Raw genomic sequence first — 25,902 nt, forward strand, 5'->3', positions numbered from 1 at the left:
TACACTCAAATGTAGGAATACAACGAAAATATATAAAATAAAATGAAAATATAATATAAAAGACAGAGGTAGAAATACATGAACAGTGTAAGAGAAACACAGTTCTATGAAGAATGGGGAAACAGAAAAAGTATCATTATGACTTAATTATAATTGAATAATCTAATGCAAGGTTTTTCAATCGGGGGATCGCGACCCCTAGGGGAGTCGCGAGAGGGTTTGATGGAGTTTGCAATGATACCGGATAGATAAATATAATTTGAATCTAATAAGGGAAAATATTTTAAAATATTATTTGGAATTTTTGTTGTGATAGGCATATTTTTATATTTATACATACTGTTAAGAATAACAAAAAATAGGTCTACTAAACATTTTCAATAGGTGCAAAATTGTTTAGAAATCAATTTAAATGAAAGAAGTACGATATGAAATTAATGAGAACTTCATATCTACCTATTGGACCTCCGCAATAGGTATATTAAAATACCATACAAGCTTATTAAAAAAAAAGAAAAAGAAAAAACGAATTATAAGGAGTCACTGGCAAGAGGATGTGATAAAATAGAGATCGTGATACGAATTTCGTTGAGAACCATTGATCTAATGTAAGTAACCACACGGTAAAACATTATTAACTCTCTGAGAGCAATATAATACCAAACTGAGACTAATTGTTTATATCTAAATAATGGATCAGATTCTGTTCTTATATCCCATGTATTTGTCGGAAGCAATGTACGTAAAGAGGTTGGCCTGGTTTCATTTGCATGACATTACATTGTATTACAAATCCAAAGACAAATTGCATCAGTTCAAGCAGTGTGAATCATGATTCAGAAAACTTACAAAGTTACGAAAATTCATATTACTTCTTTTTTTTTTTTTTTTTTTTTTTTTACAGAAACGTTTGTGTTTGCATTAGTTCCTGGGGAACAGTTTGATGTTAATTCCATTTCCAGATTTCAAAATCATCTGTGCTTCCAGTTCCAGGTTTTCCATTGTTCCTACTGATTCTACTCGGAAATGACGGAGAACTGTTGAAATTACAGCCTTTTGTTCTAGCATTGCAAACTTCTGACCTATAACACAGAAGATATACAAGTGTTAATCAACAATGTTCAGCTATTTAAGGCACGTTTAAAGAAGTAGTAATCACTAACAACCCACCCAACCAGGTGCATGCTAGGCATAACAATCGTTTACTTACCTGGTACTTGAGGAATGTACATGTCATGTTCCCAGAATATGTCGCTAGGTAAGTACTCTTCGAGTAATTTCTGACATTTGAAATGTCTTTTACATGAATGTGAGGAACGTGAATAGCATATACCTCATGTACCACGGGCCGGTCGCGCGTACGTTGCTGCGCACTGTGATACTCATTTGTCTACGCCCGCGCGACCAAGGAGAAAGGTGGGTTTGAAAGACGGCAGTAGTTGATCGTGAGGTGTGTACTGATTGTGTTTAATTAATAAAAAATAAATTTGGAACATCGTCTACAAAATTTCTTTTTCTTCGAGGTAAGTTACATATGACAGTCCAACAACTATTGTTTTATATTATTGGTAATATATTTACTTGACTTGTCTTCATTTCACATGTTCTTCATACCACTTATGTGTTCGAACTACAGACATAGGTATGTTCCTATCACAAGTACAGCACATGATTTCTTTATTTGGTATCTTCCAAGTACATACCTATGTATTTATAGAACATTCCTGACGCATGCCTAGTACAGTCCTGGCATATGCCAGTAAATGTATCAAACACATACTCGGTTCGTGATATACACATAGTACTCCTCGATATGTATTAGGCACGTACTTTAACGTTATTCCCTTCATGTGAAATTCACATTATTTCTCTATTCAAGTGCCTATCATGTATATTCCAATGTACCTCAAGAAACATTTTCTACACATGCCTAGCTTATACTTGTATAGAGTGAGACATGGCAGAAAGTTTCTCCTATATTTTGACCATCTTTTCGGCCAGTGGTATCGAATTAATAGTAAGGAAGGAATTTGAGATGGTCCAGGAATAATTATATTTATTCATTCATAATTTTTTGTTATTCAAACATACCGTTATGAGAGAGCATATGGTGTAAATGATGACGTCCCTAACAGCACAACATGTGATAGGAATGTGTCATTTAGGTGTCCCAGCAACTTTTTAGGTACCCGACACTTGGCACATATGATATTCATGTGCTAAGTATGTACTTCAGCTACCTACAGTTTAGGTCCTTGTTACACCTAATTGATATTTGCAGCTATGTACCACAAAATAACATTTATATACCTGGCACAGTTTCGCACTCTAACAGACATTTGTTTTTATGTCGTCACTTGGGACATATATCTGTCATGTTCTAGGTACGTTCTTTAGGTACAAATTGTTTCAGATACGCTAACAGCACAAGATGTGCTAGGCATTCACCATTTAGGTGTTCTAAAATCATCTCCCACATTTGATGCATTTGTTGTTTTTTTTTTTTCTAAGCGATTTTGAACTAGAAGAATAAACGCGTCAACTTTATTAGATGGCAACTGTCACCGATCGTTTGAAAGTGAAATAGAAGAACTATGAAATAAAGTAAATAGACGCTCGTTAATTTGTTATAAAATTACATGGCGAGCAGATTTTATATGATCCCAAAGGGTTATAGTCAAATATATGCGGATAAAGGAGCACTCTGATTAGGCGAATGCGAAAGACCTCAAAAATTTATCCCTCTACAAGCGACGTTCTCTTCATCGCTTATGTGGCCAAGTCGGAAGTGCACGCGGCTGGTAATCCAAAGGTTGTTGGTCCACGCCCACCCTAGGGTAGCAGTACATTTTTTACTTGTTTAAAGTATTGTTTAGATTCACCTTAATGTAAACACAATACGCATATAGGCGATTTAACATATTTTGGGGGAGTAATTTTGTAGTTCATTGACGCTTACGGCATGGGGACCATACCTAGAACATACTAGGCACGTTCCCCAGGTACATGTCTGGCATGTGCCTAGGGGCGGATATAAACTGTAACTATCATTTGCCATCCATGTGATTTCTCTCTCAGAAGTATATAAGACACATACTGGGTACATTCCCATGTACCTGAGGGAACATGATAGGCATATGCCTGCTAGGTAATTGTGCTGTTAGAGGTGAAGTGTAGTGAACAAAACAGTTAGAACGCGGGTGTTGATATTCGGCTCTAGGGCTACTCAGAGCGGGTGTACACACCAGAAGCCTTACAGAGCACTTAACTTTATTCTTTGGAAGCATGTTTCCACACTTAAAAATACATTCCTAAATCTGAGAAATCGTTTCTTATCTGTGCTCCGAGAATATCTCTTCTTAGAAAGTTTTAAACTCATTAATTAGAAATGAAGAAAAGTAGATGAGGTTGTATAAAGCGAAACGAGAAAATATACTGTTACTTTCCTTGTGAATGAGAATTACCAAATCTAATTTCTTATTATCTCGGTGCACAGATAAGAAGCGGTTTCTTAAATTTAAGAAATTACTTTTAACAGTACAACAAACTCTCAACAATGAAAGAAACAAAATATCACACAAGTGCACATATTATTCTCAAATTCTTGACTCAACTTGTCTTTGGACGAAGTTTGAATATTCATATCGTGAAGTTGATTCAACTATTATGAATATTGCAACTCCGTACAAAATACAAGTGAAACATAAAGGAAACTTACTGCATTCTGTTTGTCGACATTCAAGCCTTTTCACATAAATTAAATTAAATCAAAGAAAATCAAAAGTTAAAGATTATGGAAGAATTGGAGAGGGAAATGAAATGTGGGAGGAGAAAGACGAACACAGGTCAAAATCCACGAGCACGATGTTTGCTATATTGTTTCATTCTCTGGGATCGAACCACGAATACTTTGCATCAAAAACTAGAAGTGAGCAACACTGCTCCAAGACTAAATTTCGACTTATTACACTTATATATTATTATTATTATTATTATTATTATTTTATTATTATTATTATTATTATTATTATTATTATTATTATTCGCAGTAGTAGTAGAGTTCCTTCGTGGCTAAGCGGTTAGCGTACGCGCCTTTGGCGTGGGAGACCCGGGTTCGATTCCCGGCGGGAGCTCATGTGGTTCGGATTCCACGTTAATCAGTAGGTCCACGTCTCATATAGCCTCGCTGCTGAACGGGACGTTAAACTCAAAATCAACTGAACTCGCAGTAGTAGTAGTAGTAGTATACAGAATACTAATTATTATGCAAATTCATTTATGAAATACTAGTAGAATGTTTATTATTCACTCGGAAGAACAAGGTTTGTAGAGAATGATACGTATATTGACATATTCTTCGTGCTTCAACCAGCGCAGTTGCATAAACGCTCGCCTCGTTTCTTCATTAGAAGTCATAACTTATCGTCAATCTATGGTACTTGACAAGGAACTTGTACAAAATTTCAATTCTCTGCGCCTTATAGTTTCGGAGATCGGGAGACGAAAAGGAAAACTAATTTTGAAGCTTTTCGTTTGACATTTTAGGGGCTGCATCTCGCTAAATCAGGTCTAAGCTGTAGTCTAGAGTACAAGAAGAGTATTCCTAAAAAATTTCAAAGTTCTATACTTAATACGTTCGGAGATATATATATATGGTAGAACAACTATACTTCGAAGCTCCCCTTAGAATTTGCACTTTTTTAAATCGCATCCTTAGAGTACAGGAACACTATTTATAGAAAATCGAAGATTCTGCTTCTAATATTCAGAAAACTGGTGATAAGTGAATCCACGAATGAGTCAGTTGGATTCACCTTGATAATACAACGTGAACCTTTATACCTGGGTTGGAAACTCAATAATTGTAACTATTTAATGCCTGTCTGAAACTTCTAGAGCCCTTCAATGAAGTCGCCAATATTCTGAACAGCTCGTTGACAACGATGTGGAAGATGTAATATCCTTGTAGAAGCGCGTGTTGTTAATAGTTCTGACGAAGCCTTCTATTGCATGCAGAATCCTGAAGCTAATATCACGCTTCGCTCATCTTTATGAGACGGAGGCCTGATCGTATGAACCTCACCTCAAACACCAATCCAACAAATGACGTCAATACGTGTCACCTCAAAAAATAAAAGTTCGTGAAAACCAAAGTATGGAAGTTGTATACGACTGTGCAGGATTCATCGTAACTAACAACGTATCTAGGGACAGACGGTCAAAGGACAATATTTGTGTTGATTTGTAGAGTATAATCATTTTTGCGGGGAAGAATACAAGCGGCAGCTCTTTCTACAGCACTTTCCAATCATTTTGAACGTGTGTGGCTCTACTGTAGCTGATTTGTTCGGTCGTTCGGGTTAGCAATTGCTTCCTCATGTATTTGTCAAGCGCATGTGATTATGATTTAATACTAAAGATGAAGTATATCCACTCTATGGCTCTCATTTTCAGACTATTCTCCATATTCTATATACAATTGACTGCTACGTCAGACTGATCAACTGAATTGGTACTGATGCTGGATCTTTGACAACGAGCTGTTACGAGCGTTGTCCACTTCATTGAAATACTGAATAGGCCTTATGCACAGCCGTTCTGGCGCGTGATTAGTGTCATACTAAAGAGTTCGACTAACATAATATGTTTCCTGCAGTAGTAAGGCTTTTAGTATGACGCTAATCATACGTCAAAACGACTCTGCATAAGGCCCAATAAGTTGAATATATAAGTATGTGTTTTGTATTAATAATAATGAAATAGTTATCACTATTGAATTTCTAACCGTGAAATATACATGTATATACAGATTGGAATAAATATAGGTACAAAGTGATCTTTCCACTTTCTAAAATGTTTCACAAGTATAGTCAATTTATTTTTAGAATAAAATCCTATGTGTTTTCGTGATAATTCAATACATAAGCAGAGTGCGATACGAGATGAAACCAAAAGTGTATCGATAAATTTATCCAACAAAACTGAAATGTATTCACTTTAACTCAAATTGACATTTCCAAGAGTCAACATTGATCTGCTTTTCTACACAGCAGCAAGTAACATTGATCTATTTGTTCCGCGTGACACTAAGTTTTTTTTTTTATACTCATGTGGTAGAATTCGTTCGGCTAGCTGCTCTAAAGAATCCACATACCAGCGGTGTTGATCTCACTCTTCTTGTGGAAGAAGTGGCCCGGAGGATGTTCCTTAACTGGTCCAAAAAGGTGAAAGTTTGACAAAATATATCAATTGAAGTGTTGGATGCAAGAACCAGGTAGGTCCATTTTTTTTCAGCGAATTTGAGATTTTCACATGTTTCAGTAGAAAAAAAAATCACTCTACATCTTGTGCAAGAATCATGTGGATCTGATGATTATATTCAGTATTATAATGCAATTGAGGTACACCTTGTCTCAAAAAGGTTGAGTGCATTCTTTATTGGTCTTTTGAGGCAAAAATTTTTGAAGTCCAGCTTCGGGTATCTTCGGGAAAAAGTAAGCCAGGTTCGACCCTCCAAGCCAGCCTTTGCAATCGGGAAAAAGTTTGCAGATGTGTTTTTCTTCTTTTAAATATAATAAGACTTGTTACCAAGTGATTAAAAAAGCAACTTTGATTGAAATACTTAATGATACAATATTTCGAAACCTTTTATTAATGTGAGCACATGTTTGTTTGTCATTTAGCTCTCTATACGTAATGGAACATTTAAATACGTTAAAGAATCTTTCCATATGTAAAAGAATGCTCAAAGTTAAGAAATAAAACATAATTATCGCCTGAGTACTAAAATAAAAGTCAAAGTAGAACAGAAACAGCGTTTGTAATGGATATGAATGTCATAATTATCTTGAGATCCGCTATACATCGCTAGAAGCTTAGTTCTAAAAGTCCTTGTGTTAGCTCATTGGTAAGCTGTTGGTTTTCAAAACATAAGGTTGTGAGTTCGATTCCCATTAGGATCAATACTTTTTTAAAATTATATTTTCCGCAATGCATGAAAAATTATATAAAATAATTACATTAAAATACATAAGTTGTTTATATATAACATAATAATTGCAGAACAAAGTAATTATTATGTTTAAAATATAACATCTGAGATAATTTTCACAGTAGGTCGGTATTATATATGAGAATGTTAAATACAAGTTAGGAAAATCGTTTAATAGCAATAAATAAGTTATGTAGTGTATTTATTTATAGCTATGTGTCATACAGATTTAACTTCTCAATGTTCTCATTACAGTATGTTATTTATATGCGTGAAATACAGTATATTCCTACGGATATAGAAAGTGTATAAACAAAGTATCCAAAGTCATATCCTGCTTCAAGACACATAACTTTTCCCGATCCCCTTAACGTCACGGGAAGAAACACAAATTCTCTTTAGAACGGAATATCGTTACTTAGAGTCTCATTCGAATACGTTGAATATGCTTTTGTTATTCATCTCTCTCTCTCTCTCTCTCTCTCTCTCTTTGTTTATGATTGTGTGTGTGTGTTGCGGAATATCCCAAGTTGAATACAACATCTGCAAAGTATATGAGCATCATTGTCATCGAATACCAGAAATTGAAAGTCGTGTTTCTTCAATTTGGGTTTGCGTGTTCATGTTAGCTCTCTGGTAGAGTACGGACTTGCCACTGAAGAGGTCTTGAGTTCAAAGCCTACAGCTAATTATCATTCTTTTGTTAGTAGGATTGCACAGAAATCGGATACAAGGAGTGGTTTACTTCTAGAAATATTTTCAGAAGCGTTTAGGTAGCCCTGAAAAGGGCTGTTTTCGGGAGTTAAGGCGGGGACATTAATATTGTATCCAAGGCCCTTCTGAATTTATTACACGCTCCATTCTTCTGGGCATGGAATCTATTACATGGGTGACAAATCTGTCTCCTTCCCCTACCTCCAGCCATGCTTCGGAAACAAGATGCCACAGGTCATCCTGAGTTCTTGGTGGATCTGCCTCAGCCCAACTTTCCCTTAGAGTACGCTTCACTTCTGCCCACATATTTTCCATGAGATTGAGGTCTGCTCCGCGAGGCGGCCAGTCGATTAAATCAATCTCAGGGTGCCCTGCGAACCATTCCTGAACCACACGGGAAGTATGTATTGGCGACTGGTATTGCTGGAACTGAATTACACCATCAGGCTAAAATACTCGTACAGATAGCACCATGATATTACTGATAATGTCTAAGCACTGAGCATTGTCCAGATGTCCTTCAATTCTATGAAGCTGTCCTGCTCCGCGACTGGAAATCCAACCCCAACATAAAATAGATACATGGCCACTGCGATTGCAAGCAGCCACATATCCATGGTCATATCGGGTGCCTCTCGGACGATACACAAAACGGCGTCCCTCCTTTGATGTTGTGAATATGGATTCATCTGAGAAAACTACGTTTTCCCAATTGAGACCCACATTCGCCTGTGCAAACGCGAGACGGTAAATTTTGTGGTCATCTGAGAGTTTTTCCTTCACGGCAGCAACACGGCCACGTAACCCAGCATGACGAAGCCTTCGCAGAGCTGTATGCTTACTACCAGGAAAGAGAGAAGCTTCCCTTAGCTGTCTAGACGTCCTTAGTGGGTCTAACCGGGCTTCGTTTACTAATCTTGCATCTTGGGCTTTGGTTGACACATGCGGACGACCAGGATATCGTAAATTACCAGTCTGACCTGTAGCACCATATTTCCGAATCCATCGCCTTCCTGTAGAGGCCGGAACTCCTACTCGCCTGCTAGCTGCAGTTGCAGAATAACCTTCCAACTCCCATAAAGTAATTACTGCTGTACGTCTATCCATAGTTACCAGTGTTCTGAGCTGTGAGAAGGAAGCAATAGGTAAAAGCTAGTACCTGACGTCTGATTGGTTACTTGCACGACACGCCTATTGTGGGGAACAGCGTTGCCAGATCTGGCATAATGATGCTAGATCTAGCATGATTTGCATGTCTCTAGCATCTAGCATCTTTCTTTTAGCATCCTTCCCAAATCTAGCACAATTTCAGCAAGTTATCAGAAAGCCGTAAAACCGGGAGATGAGAAAGAAGTTGGTCGTGGGAAGAAAAAGAACGGCTGGAATGTATCCTCTTCCATTGATTCATACACTCGGTAAACCATACAGGCAGTCTTATTTTCCGAAGAAAGTTTGGAACGGCTATGGGCTTTTTTTTGTGGCTCCACCCAGGGTTTTCTAATCCTTTAACTCCGAGGCATGGGCGGAGCTATGGGGGCCATTCTCCCCCCAACTTTTTGACAACTTCACCATCTTTATTTCTGACTTCATATTTATTCCTCAAATGACAGCTCCGAGACCGACCAAAAATCTGCCCCACCCCCCAGCAGACGATTCCCAACTCCGCTTATACTGCGAAGTAATTTTCTTTCAAAATATGTAAACAAAAACTTTGCATTCATTTATACGACATATACGCCATTGAGTCTGGCAACGACTGCAGTAATTTAGTTGAGTTAAAATTTTCGTGCGTGAAGTATTGAGTTCTATCCATGCATTCTTGCTCTCTGTGTATTTTAAGTTACGTTATCGTATCTCAACTTCGTTTTTTTTAACTCCTGAATTAGTAATTATGAGGATCTAGCATAATTTGACTGAATCTAGCATAAGTTCGATCAGGTTTGGGAATAATTCCGAGCTGTGAGTCTGGCAGCGCTGGTGGCGAACGACTTGGTCAACCACTTGCAAAAGAAATCTGAAAATGGTGCGCCGTAATAATAATATTAAAAACAGTTTTTATAAAGGAATATTAATACATACGAAAAGCTGTTTAAAGAATGAATTGTTATACTGACTTTACACGTATAAAAACATATACCATATACTAAACAGATTGAGCGATATGATGATAGCTGTTTTGAGACGAACACTTTCGAAGTCCAACTTCGGCTATCTTCGGAAAACAGTAAACTAAAGCTACTGGTTCGAACCTCCAAAGTCAACCTTAGTAATCGGGAAAAGATGTACAGATATGTTTTTCCTTCTGTTAAATATAATAAGACAAGTTGAAATGGTATTAAGTGTAGAAAAAAGTAACACTGATTGAAATACTTAATGATACAATATTTCGAAACTATGTATTCACACTCTCGTTTCGTCATTGTGATTTCCATACGGAAAAGAGCATTTACGTATGAGCTCAGTTATATTTCAGAAGCAGCTTCCGAAAAGCGGTTATGTTAGCTCAGTGGTACACCACCGAGCGTTTAAATCGTGAGTTCGATACCCGTTCAGGTGAGATTCTTTTATGATATTCTACTTTCCTCAATGCATGAAAATTATGTAAAATAGTTACATTACAATTCATCAGTTGTATATATATTTTCATATCATCAGTTGTATATATCAGTTGAATATATATATTCATATCATTTCACGACATAAGTAATTCTTATCTTTAAAATATAACATCTGATGTATTTACAGAACGTCGGTGTGTTATGTGTGAATATTGAATACAAATTTAAAAAATCGTGTAATAGCAATAAATAAGTTATGTAATGTATTTATTTGCAGCTACTTTCATCGCAGATAACTTCTCAATATTCGCATTACAGCATTTAGGTAGAGCATATCGAAAATCGGATCGTGGTTCAAGACAAAAAAACTAGCTAGCCCCAAACTGTCAGGTAAGAAATTCACGAATCGCAAAAGTAAAGTAAAGAGATTGAGAGCGGTTATTCCTTAATCGTTCTCTCTCAACTCTCTCTTATCTGCATTTATACATATAAAAGTGTATGTATGTATGTTCCATCATAACTCATGTATGCCTAGAGTAGGGTTTCTCAACCTGGGAGTCGGGGCCCCTAGGGGATCGCGAAGATAGGCGGAAGAGATAAATATAGTTAGAATCTAATACCAGAAATTATTTTTAAATATTATTTTTAATTTTGTTCTGATAGCCATACTTTTATTTTTTATACACACTGTAAAGAACAATAAAAAATAAGTCTACTGAACACTTTCAAAGGATGTAGAATTCGTGTTACTATTCGGTTGAAAGTCTCTTGTCGTCGCGAATCCTGTCGAGAAATTTGAAGCTTAAAATATACAAAACGATAATCATGCCTGTTGTTCTGTATGGTTGCGAAACATGGTCGCTTACTCTGTGGGAAGAACATAGACTGAAAGTATTTGAGAACAAGATCCTTAGACGAATATTCGGACCCAAGAGGAACGGGAATGGGGAATGGCGGAAACTTCATAACGAGGAACTACATAATTTATACGGTTACCCAACATTGTTAGGGTCGTCAAGTCTAGGAGGCTTAGGTGGGCAGGTCATGTAGCTAGAATGGAAGAAAGTAGAAGCGCTTTCAAAGTCTTGACTGGAAGACCAATCGGAAAACGACCATTAGGAAGACCTAGGCGCAGATGAGAGGACAATATTAAGATGGATCTCGCTGACATAAGAATACAAAGTAGAAACTGGATCCAATTGGCTAAGGATGGAAGTCAGTGTAGAGCTTTTGTGAACGCGGCATTGAACCTCCGGGTTCCATAGGCCATAGAGTTAGTTAGTTAGTAGAGTTGTTTAAAAATGAATTTAAATCAAAGAGGTATGATATAAAACTAATGAGAACTGTATATAGAAATACTAGAAAAATACACATGAAACAAAACCTGCACATTGAAATACAATTAAAATTAAAACCTAATGAGATACCTAAGCATGGTGTAATTTCACTAGTGCAGCAATGCCCGGTTCAATCTTCATGACGAACATTATCAAGCCATTTTCAACTGATAAGCGATTTCTTATTTTTGTTTTAATGTTTACCATAAAAAAACACACTTTCGCACAAGTACGATATAACAAATGGAATTATTACTTTTAAAGCAGTAATCACCAGACCAGGATATTCTTCTCTCCTCATCAGGCAGAACTTGTCCAAGTCTTCGTTATAGAAAACCAGTTGCAAAGACTTGTCGCATGATCATTCTATTATTTGGTCAAGAAGTTGTGGACTTAGATCGGATACGTTAATGGCCTCTTCAATGAAGGAGTTTAACATCCATCTTGAACCAGCACCTTCGTCGTTGGGAATATAGATATTACAGTTACTGTATCCACTGTCAGTGCCGGGCGCCGAAAAGAGGGGCCATACATTTCGGAGGAAGTGTGTTACTCAAGTTAGGAAAGTGCATGTGCACATGCGTAAAATAGAAGGAAAAACGTAATAAAATGTGCTCAAAATTAAGGAAAGGTAGGGTTTATTTTGAAAATGTTATTGAGCTTCGTGCCAACCATGGTGGCGCTTCGTAGCTAGTCTGTCGACGTCACTCATATATACGGTGACATCGTACTATACTCTCGCCCCGGGCAATGATTTTCCATGGCACTGTTCACTATAAACAAAAAATTGTATTCTACTATTATAGAAATAGGTATGTTAAAAATCCCACACAAGCTTATTATAAAACAAATTATAAAAGGGTCGCTGGCAAGATCGTCTGATAAAAGGGGATCGTGATAGGAATTAGATTGAGAACCACTGGCCTAGAGTAATTTTAACCACATTCTTATAGTTTCAAAAAGAGTGCTATCGGGTTACCTATAGTGAATGGGAGGGGGATACATATAAAAGATTGCTAGAAAATGATCGATATTAGATTCATAGTTTTCGGGGTCGCTTAGATAAATAGTGAGACTTTCAATTTCGCTTAACTCCGATTAAGCTCTCATTAGTAGGGATGGGCACGAACGACTTTTCTTTGAAACTCGACTCGACTCGAAACAGACATCTTTGAGGTCTACTCTTGGACTCGGCGCGAAAAATATCCCCGGCGCGAAAAATGCACCCCCGTCCCCACGCTCATAAAAGACAATTTTAAAAAATGCCAGCGCATATTCTCTTTATTTTTAATAAAGAGTTATATGCTGAATTTCAGCTCTCAGTTGAACGGCTTGTGAGATACTAAATTTTTCGCAAAAATTCGGACTTCTACTCCCCCTAAGGATATGTATTATAATGAAAGTGACACGCGTATGATAACTTCCCAGTTGGGATTGAAGCCTGATTATATACCAAACGTCAATTCATTTGACTTTGCAATTTGACCGTGATGATTACGCAGACATAGTTACTTTCAATTTTTTATGATACATATCCTTATTTCATATGTTACAGATGATTCAAAAATATTTTTTCAAGCAGTTAGCTCCTCTAGAATCGCACAGGCTGCATCCCAAAATCCAACTCCTACTATCCTATGACAATCCAAAAGTGAATGAACTTTTTTTATTAGGAACAAATGACAAAAGAAAAATGGAGATCTTGAAAGTAAAATGTAGAAAAACTTGGTGCCCCCAATAACTACATATTTCTCCGCCCCTTCATTCCGAGCTTAAAAATAAAACTTAATTCGAATATGGTTAATTAGTGAATTTATTACAGTTAAATTCCACTCACTACATGCTACAGCTACAACTATGTAACAAAAAATAACAACTGTGAAACATGTTCTGAATTACTATTACATTTCTTACGCTATTATTAAACATATTAGAATAGTAAAAGAGGATTGTTCGTGAAACAGTATATTTGCTCATGATTTTTAACTTTTTCATACGGAAAAAATTAAAATATTATTCAAGTTTTAAAATTTGCACTCTGCAAATATGTTGCCCTCTAGGCAATGTGACTAATGTGGACTAATGGGAAATGCTGCACTGTTAGCGGCGCTGAAAACTTACGATTCGATTCTAATATCGGTTGATTTCGATATCTTTATGTCGCTACGTAACCACCCTGGGTGCTAATGGGAGCTTAATTGGACTTGAATTGAAAGTAGAGCTATTCACCTAAGCGACCACGAAACTCTGGATTCGATACTAATATTGACCCGTTTCTAGCATTTTTGATATGTACCCCGACAGTATTCTTTTTCCAGACTGTAAGAAATGTAGTTACAATTGCTCTAGATATATCAGAATTATGTTGAAACACACACATAAATTCACTTTTATATTCTGTATAAATAGAGAGTGAGCGAGCGAGAGAGGGCGACTCAAGGCATCACCACTTCCACATTGCAAAAGCATATATCAGGAATTGAATTGAAAATCTATGTAAAGACTTTCTGCTGTGGCATGCTTCATAAGGACAATTCCAGTCTGCTCATGTGACCTTTGGGGTTCATGAATTTTTTTGCGAGCGTTCCGACTTTGGATCCTCTGTTTATACCCTCTGGTTATGCATCGAATAACTTTTCAAGAACATAAATGACATTCTGTATTATGAATGTTGAGAATTACTCTCTATATGACAAATAGCTGCAAATAAATACACTACATGATTTATTTATTGCTATTGAACAAGTTTCTTAACTTGTATTTACATCCTCATATATAATACCGACCTACTGTGAAAATTATCTCAGATGTTATATTTTAAACATAATAATTACTATGTTCTGCAATTATTATGTTATATATAAACAACTTATGTATTTTAATGTAATTATTTTATATAATTTTTCATGCATTGCGGAAAATATAATTTTAAAAAAGTATTGACCCAGATGGGAATCGAACTCACAACCTAATGATTTGAAATCCGACAGCTTACCAATGAGCTAACACAAGGACTTCTAGAACTAAGCTTCTAGCGATGTATAACGGATCTCAAGATAATTATGACATTCATATCCATTACAAACGCTGTTTCTGTTCTACTTTGACTTTTATTTTAGTACTCAGGCGATAATTATGTTCTATTTCTTAACTTTGAGCATTCTTTTACATATGGAAAGATTCTTTAACGTATTTAAATGTTCCATTACGTACAGAGAGCTAAATGACAAACAAGCATGTGCTCACATTAATAAAAGGTTTCGAAATATTGTATCATTAAGTATTTCAATCAAAGTTGCTTTTTTAATCACTTGGTAACAAGTCTTATTATATTTAAAAGAAGAAAAACACATCTGCAAACTTTTTCCCGATTGCAAAGGCTGGCTTGGAGGGTCGAACCTGGCTTACTTTTTCCCGAAGATACCCGAAGCTGGACTTAGAAAATTTTTGCCTCAAAACAGCAATAAAGAATGCGCTCAACCTTTTTGAGACAAGGTGTACATCAGTAAAAGTAAAAGTTTACAACTTTAGAGTCCTTTTTATGGAGAACAAAAAGCTTTCCCAAGTTATTTCTATGGGACTTCTTTTACACCCTAAAATCATTGAGCACTTTCTATAGTGCGGCAATGATTAAACTTGAGACATGACTAGCTTTTCGGACTAACCAACAGAAAAATTGCTGAAATTGAATATTTTTAATTGTTTAAAAACTAACTAACTAACTCTATGGCCCATGGAACCCGCAGGTTCAATGCCGCGTTCACAAAAGCTCTCCACTGACTTCTATCCTTAGCTAATTGCATCCAGTTTCTACTTTGTATTCCTATCTCTGCGAGATCCATCTTAATATTATCCTCCCATCTGCGCCTAGGTCTTCCTAATGGTCGTTTTCCTATGGGTCTACCAGTCAAGACTTTGAAAGCGTTTCTACTTTCTTCCATTCTAGCTACATGACCTGCCCACCTAAGCCTCCTGGACTTGACGACCCTAACAATGTTGGGTAAACCGTATAAACTATGTAGTTCCTCGTTATGAAGCCTCCGCCATTCCCCATTCTCGTTCCTCTTGGGTCCGAATATTCTTCTCAGGATCCTGTTCTCAAATACTTTCAGTCTATGTTCTTCCCTCAGAGTAAGCGACCATGTTTCGCAACCATACAGAACAACAGGCATGATTACCGTTTTATATATTTTAAGCTTCAAATTCCTCGACAGAATTCGCGACGACAAGAGATTTTGAACCGAATAGTAACACGAATTCCCTGCTTTTAGTCGACATTTAATTTCTTCGTGAATATGATTTTCGTCTGTTAATATTGATCCTAAATATTTGAAAGTATCCACTTTATCAAAAGCATTATTTAATATTTTAACGCCTCCACAATTTGCCGTATTACGGTCCCGACGCACTTCCATGTATTTAGTTTTCTCTGCATTTACTTCTAAACCCATGTCCCTGCAAGCATTTAATAAGATCTCTGCATTTACTTCTACTGTTCTCCTATCATCCCCTATTAAATTTACATCATCAGCATACGCCATAACCTGGTGAATGCCGTTCAACTCTAGGCCCTGGTTGCTATCTTTGATTTTCCTTATGGCGTATTCCAGCACAAAGTTAAATAATAATGGCGACAACGCATCTCCTTGTTTCAGGCCATATTCGACGTGGAAGCTCGTGGACAAAAATTTTCCTACCCGGACTTTACTTTGGGATTCACTTAAACATATCTTAATTAATCTAATTAGCTTTCTCGGTATTCCAAGTTCTGTAAGAACGTTGTATAATGTTTCTCTCCTAACCGAGTCGTAAGCCTTTCTAAAATCAATAAATAGTTGATGTACCGGGGTATTGTATTCCCACTTCTTTTCGAGTATTTGGCGAATGGTAAATATTTGGTCGATAGTTGATCGATTTCGTCTAAATCCGCACTGATAATCTCCAATAATTTCATCTGCGTATGGGGTCAATCTTGCTAACAGAATATTTGAAAGGATTTTATAGGATGTTGACAGAAGAGAAATGCCTCGATAATTATTACAGTCAGTTTTGTCGCCTTTCTTGTGAATTGGAACAATGATTGATTCTTTCCACTCTTGTGGCAATTCTTCCTTGTTCCAGATAAGGAGAATGAGTTTGTGTATCTTGTTCCACAATTTTTCGCCTCCAGCTAAAATTAACTCAGCCGGAATTTCATCTACACCCGGAGATTTGTGTTTCTTCAATTTCTTTATAGCGGCTTCTACTTCTATTCGATTGGGTTCTGGAATATACGGTTCTGCGGTGTGTATCTCCTTTTCTCCACGCACATTAGTTTTTGGCTGCGTGTTCAGCAAATCGTCAAAGAAATCTTTCCATCTATTTAAGAGGCTATCCGTATCAGTGAGAACTGTTCCGTCAGATTTCTTTAATATATAAGCACGAGGTTGATAGCCTTTCTTAAATTCGCTGATCCCCTTATACATGTCCCGAATATTTTTATTTTTACTATTATCCTCAAGTTCCTTAATTTTAGCTTTCAAAAAATCCCGTTTCTTTGTTCTAAAAGTTTTGGAAGTTTCCCGCCTGATATCTGCGAAATTTTGTGTAGTTATTTCATTCGGATTTTGTAGCCACCGTAATTTTGTCTGTTTTCTCTTCTCTGCTAGTTTAATGCATTCTTGGTCGAACCATGGTTTGTTCCTACGTATTTCCGCGTGTCCCAATTTTTCTATTGCTGAACTTTTAATGCTATCTCTAATTTCAATCCAAGTATCCTCAACACTAGTGCACTCCGAGTCTTCTAAAACCGAGAATCTATTCGAAACTTCAATCTGGTATTCCTCTCCTACCTGGCTCTCTTCTAATTTCTTTAAATTGAATCTCTCCGTTTTCGGACATTGAATATTACCTTTATTCAACGATAATCTCTCTCGTATTATCGCTACTACCAGGTAGTGATCAGTGTCACAATCAGCTCCTCTAAACGACCGGACGTCAATTATGCTAGATTGTCTTCTTCTATCTACTAAAACGTGATCAATTTGATTATGTGTTTTTCCGTCTGGTGATGTCCAAGTGTATTTATGAACGTCGCGATGTGGGAATTTTGTACTCTTCACGATTAGGTTTTTGGATGTTGCAAAGTTCACGAGTCTAACACCGTTGTCATTACTTTCCTTATGCAAACTTTCGTTCCCTATAATCGGTTTGAAAATATCCTCTCGTCCTACCTTCGCATTGAAATCCCCTAATAGAATCTTCATATGGTATCGCGGGAGTTGGTCAAATATCCGTTCCACTTCTTCGTAAAAACTATCTTTTATATCGTCACCCTTATCTTCAGTTGGAGCATGTACATTTAAAATAATAATATCACACCACCGTCCCTTAAGAGTAATAAAAGAAAGTCTGTCAGTAACAAATTCAACCCGTTTAATTGCTGGTAATATACGTTTATGAACGAAAAACCCTGTTCCTAACTGGTGATTTTTATTTCCTTCCCCGTAAAAGAACGTAAAATTTCCGGAATTCTCAGATCCATTTCCTTCCCACCTAACTTCCTGAACTCCTACCACGTCCATCCTGTATTTCTCTAACTCTCTCGTTACGGATTTTAACGCGCCTGCCCTATAAAGACTCCTAATATTCCATGTTCCAAATCTCATGTCCATTTTCTTTTGCTGATGTCGTGCCAAGTTATCAGTCCTTGTCCGAGGCTTTTGTGAATGTTTCTGAACAAGTACCTTTTTTACAGGATGAGGGTGTTAGCCTTACCCAAACCCCCAAGCTGGAGGACCACTCCTAGTCGTCTGTCCGCGACTGCTTATTCAGTATATTCGCAGCTAACCTCTATATCTAGAGGCCTTCTCCTCGATCCGCAACCTGAGGACGCGCCATGCCGTTCCCAATGTTATTTAAATGGGTCTTTTCTTTTTTTTTTGACTTATAATCTCATAATTTAGGTACTTGGAATTGCAATACAAACTTAAAATTCAGTATGCTTGTATGTTTTCGTTATCGTTACTTAAGTAAATCAGTAAAAATAAAAATTTACAACTTTAGAGTGGTTTTATGGGGAAGTGAAAAATTATTTCCATGTTATTTATATGGGACGTCTTCTACACCCCAATATTGTTTAGGCACTTCTAGCAGGATTTGAATGAAGAAATTTGGCAGAATTGTAGCCTTCCGGGACTAACCTACAGGAAAATTGCCAAAAGTGAATATTTTTAATTTTTAAGGGGTCTAAAGAGGAATGAAGAAATACCGAAGTTATTAAATAGGCATTTCCTTGTGATACAAAATCTTCTCTTTTAGATAAGTGAAATAGGAAAAGAAACTTGAGATTCGGTAGAATTGAGTGTTTGATAGCCGGAGGCCGTAGGCTGAGCAAAGGTCTAAGTGTGGGGGCGAAGCTCCCAGCTGGGTAAATTCAGGAAATACGAAAAGCAATTGCACGAAATTCACTGTAGATGCAAAAATGAGATGCATAAGACATGCGAGGCCGTACACCGAGCAAACGCGGGGGACTGGAGACGAAGCCATCAGGTAGCCGAAGGCTAGCTTGTGGATATAAAATCATATAGAAATATTTCTCCAACCTCCCACACATTTCAACCACTTCTTTCTCTTTCTTTCTCTATGAATTAATAAGATAAGGAGGGAAAAATATTTAAGTAATTTGGAAACATACCTCTCACATAGACGTATAAGGACCCCTACTCCCAAAGGGCTATATGGGTATTACTCATATACTCTGATTATCAATTTATGCAAGGAGTGACTACATCATACAGTCAGACAAGAAACTTGAAGTTAAATGCTACGCGTAAAACTGCGAAAAATTATTAGTTTGTATTGCACCTTGTTGCGTAATGAAATACACATATATAATTTCATGTATCCGCCAATCCCCAGTTCTAGCCGTTTTACCCACTAGGAATATAAATAGCATTAAAATTCTTTACTGCAAAATAATTCCTGAAAATAAAACAACTAGCACCGACAATTAACGTCCACACATCGAGTGAGCGCGATAGTTACGATAGAAGGGTAGAATAGGTTCGTATCAGTTTCAAATTACTGCAAATCCCAATTTCAGATAACAATTAACAACTTTATTTTGTGAAATTTTTAACAAATAACTTGAATGAAAAGTAATAAAGAAAGTCTTGCAGTGGACTAAATTAAATTTCAGATACAACATCCAATGAGAAACTAATACACATTAACCTTTTTTTCCAAGATTTGTTTGACACTAGAATCATTAGATATAAAATCCCCACTTTAAACGCAATAAAGAACTGCTTATCGAAACTTTAAATGATATTGGAATTCTCTACCCAATAAGAATGACCAGGGTTAGCTACTGAAACTTAATTTATAGTTAAAAGCAAAATCCAAAAGGGGTTTTATTCAAATAGCTTAACCAAGGCATTTAATGGTTACGCAAGTTGACAGAATCCAAGTTTCTTTCATTTATTTTCCTTTTCATTATTTCCTTTTTCAAACAAGACAAGAAGAAAAGTAAAATGGAAGTTTCTAATGGAAATAAGAATAATTAGAATACAAACCAGAAACTATTTCATTCATTTTCATTTCCCTTTTTTTTCTGTCTCCAAACCTGTTTTCTATACAGAGCCTTTTTAGTGGTTAGATATTCCTTTGGTCTCCTTGCAGCCAAAATCCTCTGGTTCCTGTAGTATCAACTTCAAATATTAACACCTCCATTTCACAATTCCCACTATCAAGTTTTCGAACTTCACTCTAGCAGTACCTATGTTAAATTGTGCCGTCCGCCAGTTAAGCAGCAGGCAGCTGGCTGCAGCGACAACTAGCGACACAGAGCGGAAAGCTCGCGCACTTCACCACAGGCACCGCCAAGGTCACTCAATTACGAGTATCTCACGAAACTATTGCTATTTTAAAACGGAGATTTTATTAACAAACATTTTACATATTTTTATTTTTCGACTAAACGTAACATTAATTTCCCCCTCCCCTGTAGATGGCAAACAATATTATACTACAAAACAAGAGGAGAAAAATAAAAATAATTTGTACATTACCAAATTTCCTTCAAGATCAATATTATATGGTTAATCCTCTTACAAACTTAGATTATCCACTCCATTACATATTAACGACAATCACGCGACGAACACGGATGATGATGATGGGCTCTACCACCACAACTCCAAGCCCTTAACAATAATGAAGATTTTCCTGCAGGAAAAAACAGAATAAAACAAACACAACAAGGATTCCAACAAGACATATAACAATAAATATCAATACAAATACCAAGTAACTCAAGTATATATAAAGGTATCTTAATTATTATTACCCTGAGCATTAGGAGGAACGTTAAAGATTTTACAAAAGGATACATGGCGTTTCAACCTTATATTAGGATTTTCTACACTTCTCAACCATACTGTGTTCTGTGTAGGTTTATTTAACACCTCAAATGGACCATCCCAAGGAGGAGCAATTTTAGGGTTAAAGTGCTTTTCCACTGACAATTTTAACATTCTTTTAACTAAGACAAGATCTCCTACATGTATATTAACGGGAATATGTTTCTGAGAGTAAATGTTTTCACTACGTTTCCAGGAATTCTGAATATTATTACAGATAATAGCAAATTTCTCATCTTTATTTAAGTCATCGTCCAAAATTTCTAGATCTAATAACCATTTAATATCAAGAGGATGATAAAATTTTCTTCCCATATAAATTTCGCTAGGTGAATAACCAGTAATTTCATTCATGCTAATGTTGATAGTGAACGCGATTTTAGATAACAATTGGGCCCATTTTCTTTGTTACTTATCAACGTATGCACGAATTAAATTCTTCACCGACCTTATGGTTCTTTCCGCCTTATTCGGCGACGGGTTATAAGGGGATAATTTTACATCCTGAATACCATAAGAGTACAAAAATTGAGAAAAGTACTCTGATACAAAATATGTCGCGCCGTCGTGCAAGATAGAACCTGGAAATCCAAATCTCAGACAAAGATCTAATAATTTATTACAAATAGTCTTAGAATTTAATTGTCTCAAAGGTTCTAAAAACACAAATCTACTGAAAGAATCTGTTACAATCAAAATAAACTCATATCCCGAACTGTTGGGAAGACGCCCAGCTACGTCAATGTGCCAAATGTAATTCGGATGTTTAACATTTCTAGTATAGTAATTTCCCATATGTTTCTTAGTTTTATCTTTACATTTCTGACATATTTCACAAATATTCACATAGTTCTTTATATCTGAATACATTGTTGACCATGTAAAGCGAGAAGCAACCTTTTGTATCGTTTTCTTAATTCCCATATGACCTCCCGGTACTAAAGAATTATGAGCATACTCTAAAATGCTATTAATTAAAGAAGAAGGTACGACAGCTCTAAAACCTTGACCAGATTTACCTTTTGTTCGTTTTAGCAAGATGTTATTTTGTAATTTGTAACCTCTTACCTCCTGCTTACTTTCGAGTTTGGTTATAATCTCTTGAAGCTCTGGATCTTTCCTTTGATGTTCTTTCAAGGATATACTGAAATCAGGATACTTCCAAAAATTTACAAAAGACACATTTACACTTTTACCATGATCTTTGACAACTTCAACAGTATCTGCGTCTTTTGTATAAAATTCCAAATGATTGCCAACACGGCTGAGAAAATCAGCTATACAATTTACCTTAGTGCGGATATGGACTATTCTAAACCTAAAACGTGCAAGTTTCTCCAAAAGAGTTCCATACCGAAGTTGTCTTTTATGATTAGTAAGAAGCCAAGAGAGGCTTTTACTATCGCTGTATACAACAAATGGATTGAATAGATAATATTCAAATCGTTCTAAGCAAAGAGTGAGAGCTTTAAGTTTCAACTCATAGACATTTTTACTCCAATCTGTAGGGGGAATTGCTTTAGAGAACATAGCAACAGGTCTTAAATTACCATTTTCATCATATTGGCTTAAAACTCCCGAATAATGACGCAAACTACTATCCGAATGGACAATAAAGCTTGAGTTCATATCAGGAACTTTCAAAATTACATGAGAACAAAATTCATCCTTCAATCTTTGAAGTGCAATATCATGATCTTTGGTCCACTTAAATACTCGTTTAGGAGATCGTAATTCCTGTAGAGGAGCTATCAATTCAGAATAATTTCTTACAAATTTAGAGTAAAATGCAAAAAATGAACATATTTTATTCACTCCTTTTCGATTTTTAGGCTTTGGAATATCCTGAATTGCCTTAATTCTGTCAGAGTCAATACACATAGTTCCCTTTTCAAAACGAAACCCTAAGTACTTTATAGATTGTTGAAACAAGAATGTTTTCTTAGGGGAAATTGTTATACCCCATTTTCTTAAACGGGAGAGAACATCCTCTAACAATTTCTTATGTTCTTCGACATTAGAGCTAAACAATAGAATATCATCATAGAATATTTCCAAATTCTTTCCAATTAACCCATGAAGTACCTTATTCATTAAGTTACTTAACACAAATGGACTATTTAGAAAACCCATCGGGCAAACCTTAAATTGATAGATTTTATTTTTTGTGACAAAGGCAGTATAAGGACGACTGTCTTTCGTCAAGGTCAACTGAAAAAAAGAGGATCGGAGATCCAGTTTACTAAATATAGAGTGATTAGAAATACTTGATATAACGTTCTCCATGTTAGGAGACGGAAAATTATTACAAATCACCCGCTTATTCATTTCTCCATACGCTACGACCAAACGACTACTTTTATCTGAGTTTTTTACAAGAAAGCATGGGGAAGTAAAAGGTGAAAAGTCTACCCTCTCTAGTATATCATCTTTCTCAAGTTGTTCAATATATTGTTCTAATTCTTTTTGTTTAAAGGTAGGGAGATGATAAGGTTGTTGTCTAATGGGAGTATTATCAGTTACTTCTATTTTATATTCAAAATTCTTGACTCTACCGATTTTATCCGAAATCACATCTTGATAATTATTTAAAATTTTATCAACATATTTCTGTAAACTAGGATCTATTTGTAAAAGTTCAGGCGAAACCTTATAATTACCTTATAAATTTTCCTCGGTAATCCTCTCTGGATGAAGAACCGAATGATCATAGCAAAACTCCAACTCTGGGTCTGGTTCTTTTGGAACAGCTCCATGTGACGTGAATGCAGCAGCTTCCGGCAATCCATGCTGTTGTTGACAACTCGCAGAAGTACTAGGAGTAGAAGATGTTTCCAGCGAACCTAGGTTGCATGGTGGTTGCCTTCCACGATCCTCTCCTCTAGAAGTATAAAGGGAAGAGCGCACAGTTTCTGCCGACAACTGGGAGACATCTTGTATAGGTACGCTTAATCTTCGATTTTGTACTCTATATAAGTTATTTGGTAAGTCTATAACAGCACTATACTTTGTATGAAAACTGTTACCCAAAAGAATATAAAAAGTCGTCCGACTCGATGATATAAAACAGTTCACAAAACTGCTGACGTCCCATGCGGAAGTAAATACGAACTCTCTGTTTGACGAGAATCTGAGTATTTCCAAGACCCGTAGTTTGTAAGTTCACATTCTCACCTTTTATACGACACATACTACTTAAACGTTGATAATAGCGCTGACTAATGAAATTATTACTACTACCAGTGTCTATTACACAAGGTACAGCTTCGCCTTTTATATAAATTAACACCGAAATTAAATTCATTAATCTTTTATCAGGAGTATGAGCTATACTAGATTCAGTAGATTCCCCAAATTCATTTATTTTCACATTAGACCGTGGTTGAGATTGAACACCCCTTACTCTATTGAATTTATCTAAATCTGAATGAGGACATTTACATTTTAGTGTATTATTACCCAAAGATCTATTTACTTTTGTAGCCTGACTATTCTCCCTCATTTGCATTCCACTAATTGAGTCGTCTTCATAACCTAACTGGTGAACACTAGGATGATTAATATAACATTTTTGTTTCGGTACCTGAACCACTGAGCTACGCATGCCACGAGCCTTCAACATATTAGGTGACTTTTGTGTTGCGACCTGATTTTGTTTGTCCCCTAAGGTTCGTTTACTTAACTTATAATAATCCCTTTTATATCGGAACAAAGCATCAAACCTAGCAGCTAAAGTTAACAAGTTTTCAAAAGTGTTAGGAAATCCGTGCTCAACTAAAAATTCATGCGTTCGAGGAGTAACCATATTTACAATTAGACTACAAATAGTATGCTCATCAAAATTCATATCCAAAACCTTAATTATAGATAATTTAGAATCAATAAAGTCATAGAGTGTTTCCTCTTCACTCATAGTAGTGTAAAAATATAACTTCATATATTGAGTTCTAGCAATAGTAGAGATGAAACGCAACATTATTCGCCTACAAACAGTCTCCCATGAGAGGGAACTTCCAATCAGAGATTGTACCATCTCCTGAATTTCCCCTTTTGTTCGAGAAAGACAAGCGATTAGCACCAAATCCAACGGGAAATCCAGTCCCCTGAGAAAACTATTTAACGAAGCAAAACTTGAAAGTCAAGTCAGTATTTCCTCCATCAATTACTGGTAAACTATTAATTTCCTCCATTAAGACTTTATACATGCTATCCGACGCATGCCTTGAAAAATTGAATTGAAATTGACGGGTTAGTGGAGGTACCATTTCGGTCCGACCACCCCCTCTCATATTAGAGGCTCCCCTTCCCATATTAGGAGAAGTACTATTATAATTAGGAATTTGTCTTCCGCTCAGGTCATTTTCAAATAAGGAATTTTCATATTGATACCCCACAAACTCATCGCCACTAGAGCTAGATTGATCATTATCGTGTACAAAACCAGCCCTTATATCATTAAACTGCGCCATATTACTCTTAAATACAAAACAATATAACGGGGAGAGAGGAATTACATATATACAAATAAACACTACAATATAATTTGGGAATTTTATATCTATTATGTTTCTGTAATATATTTCCATAAAGTTTCCTCCCACATTAGCATGCGACTTCCATAACTATCAATTTTACGCATCTAGCAACCTGCCATAAACAATGCAAGAGGTACGAACACATTAACGTCTATACACAAACAGTACCAATTGCAATAAACAAATTGCCAATAAAGCATTAAGCAAGAAATCCTTCCACAGAAACTCTGCTATACAGAAACTTTCAAAAAGAGAAAACCTATTCATGAAACCCTTCAATTATTTTTGCACTCGTATTTTAACAAAGGTACCTTATTTAAATTATATATGTGTTGCGTAATGAAATACACATATATAATTCCATGT

Source organism: Thermobia domestica, chromosome 16 (assembly GCF_964235325.1).
Source record: "Thermobia domestica chromosome 16, izTheDome1.hap1.1, whole genome shotgun sequence".
Lineage (NCBI taxonomy): Eukaryota > Metazoa > Arthropoda > Insecta > Zygentoma > Lepismatidae > Thermobia > Thermobia domestica.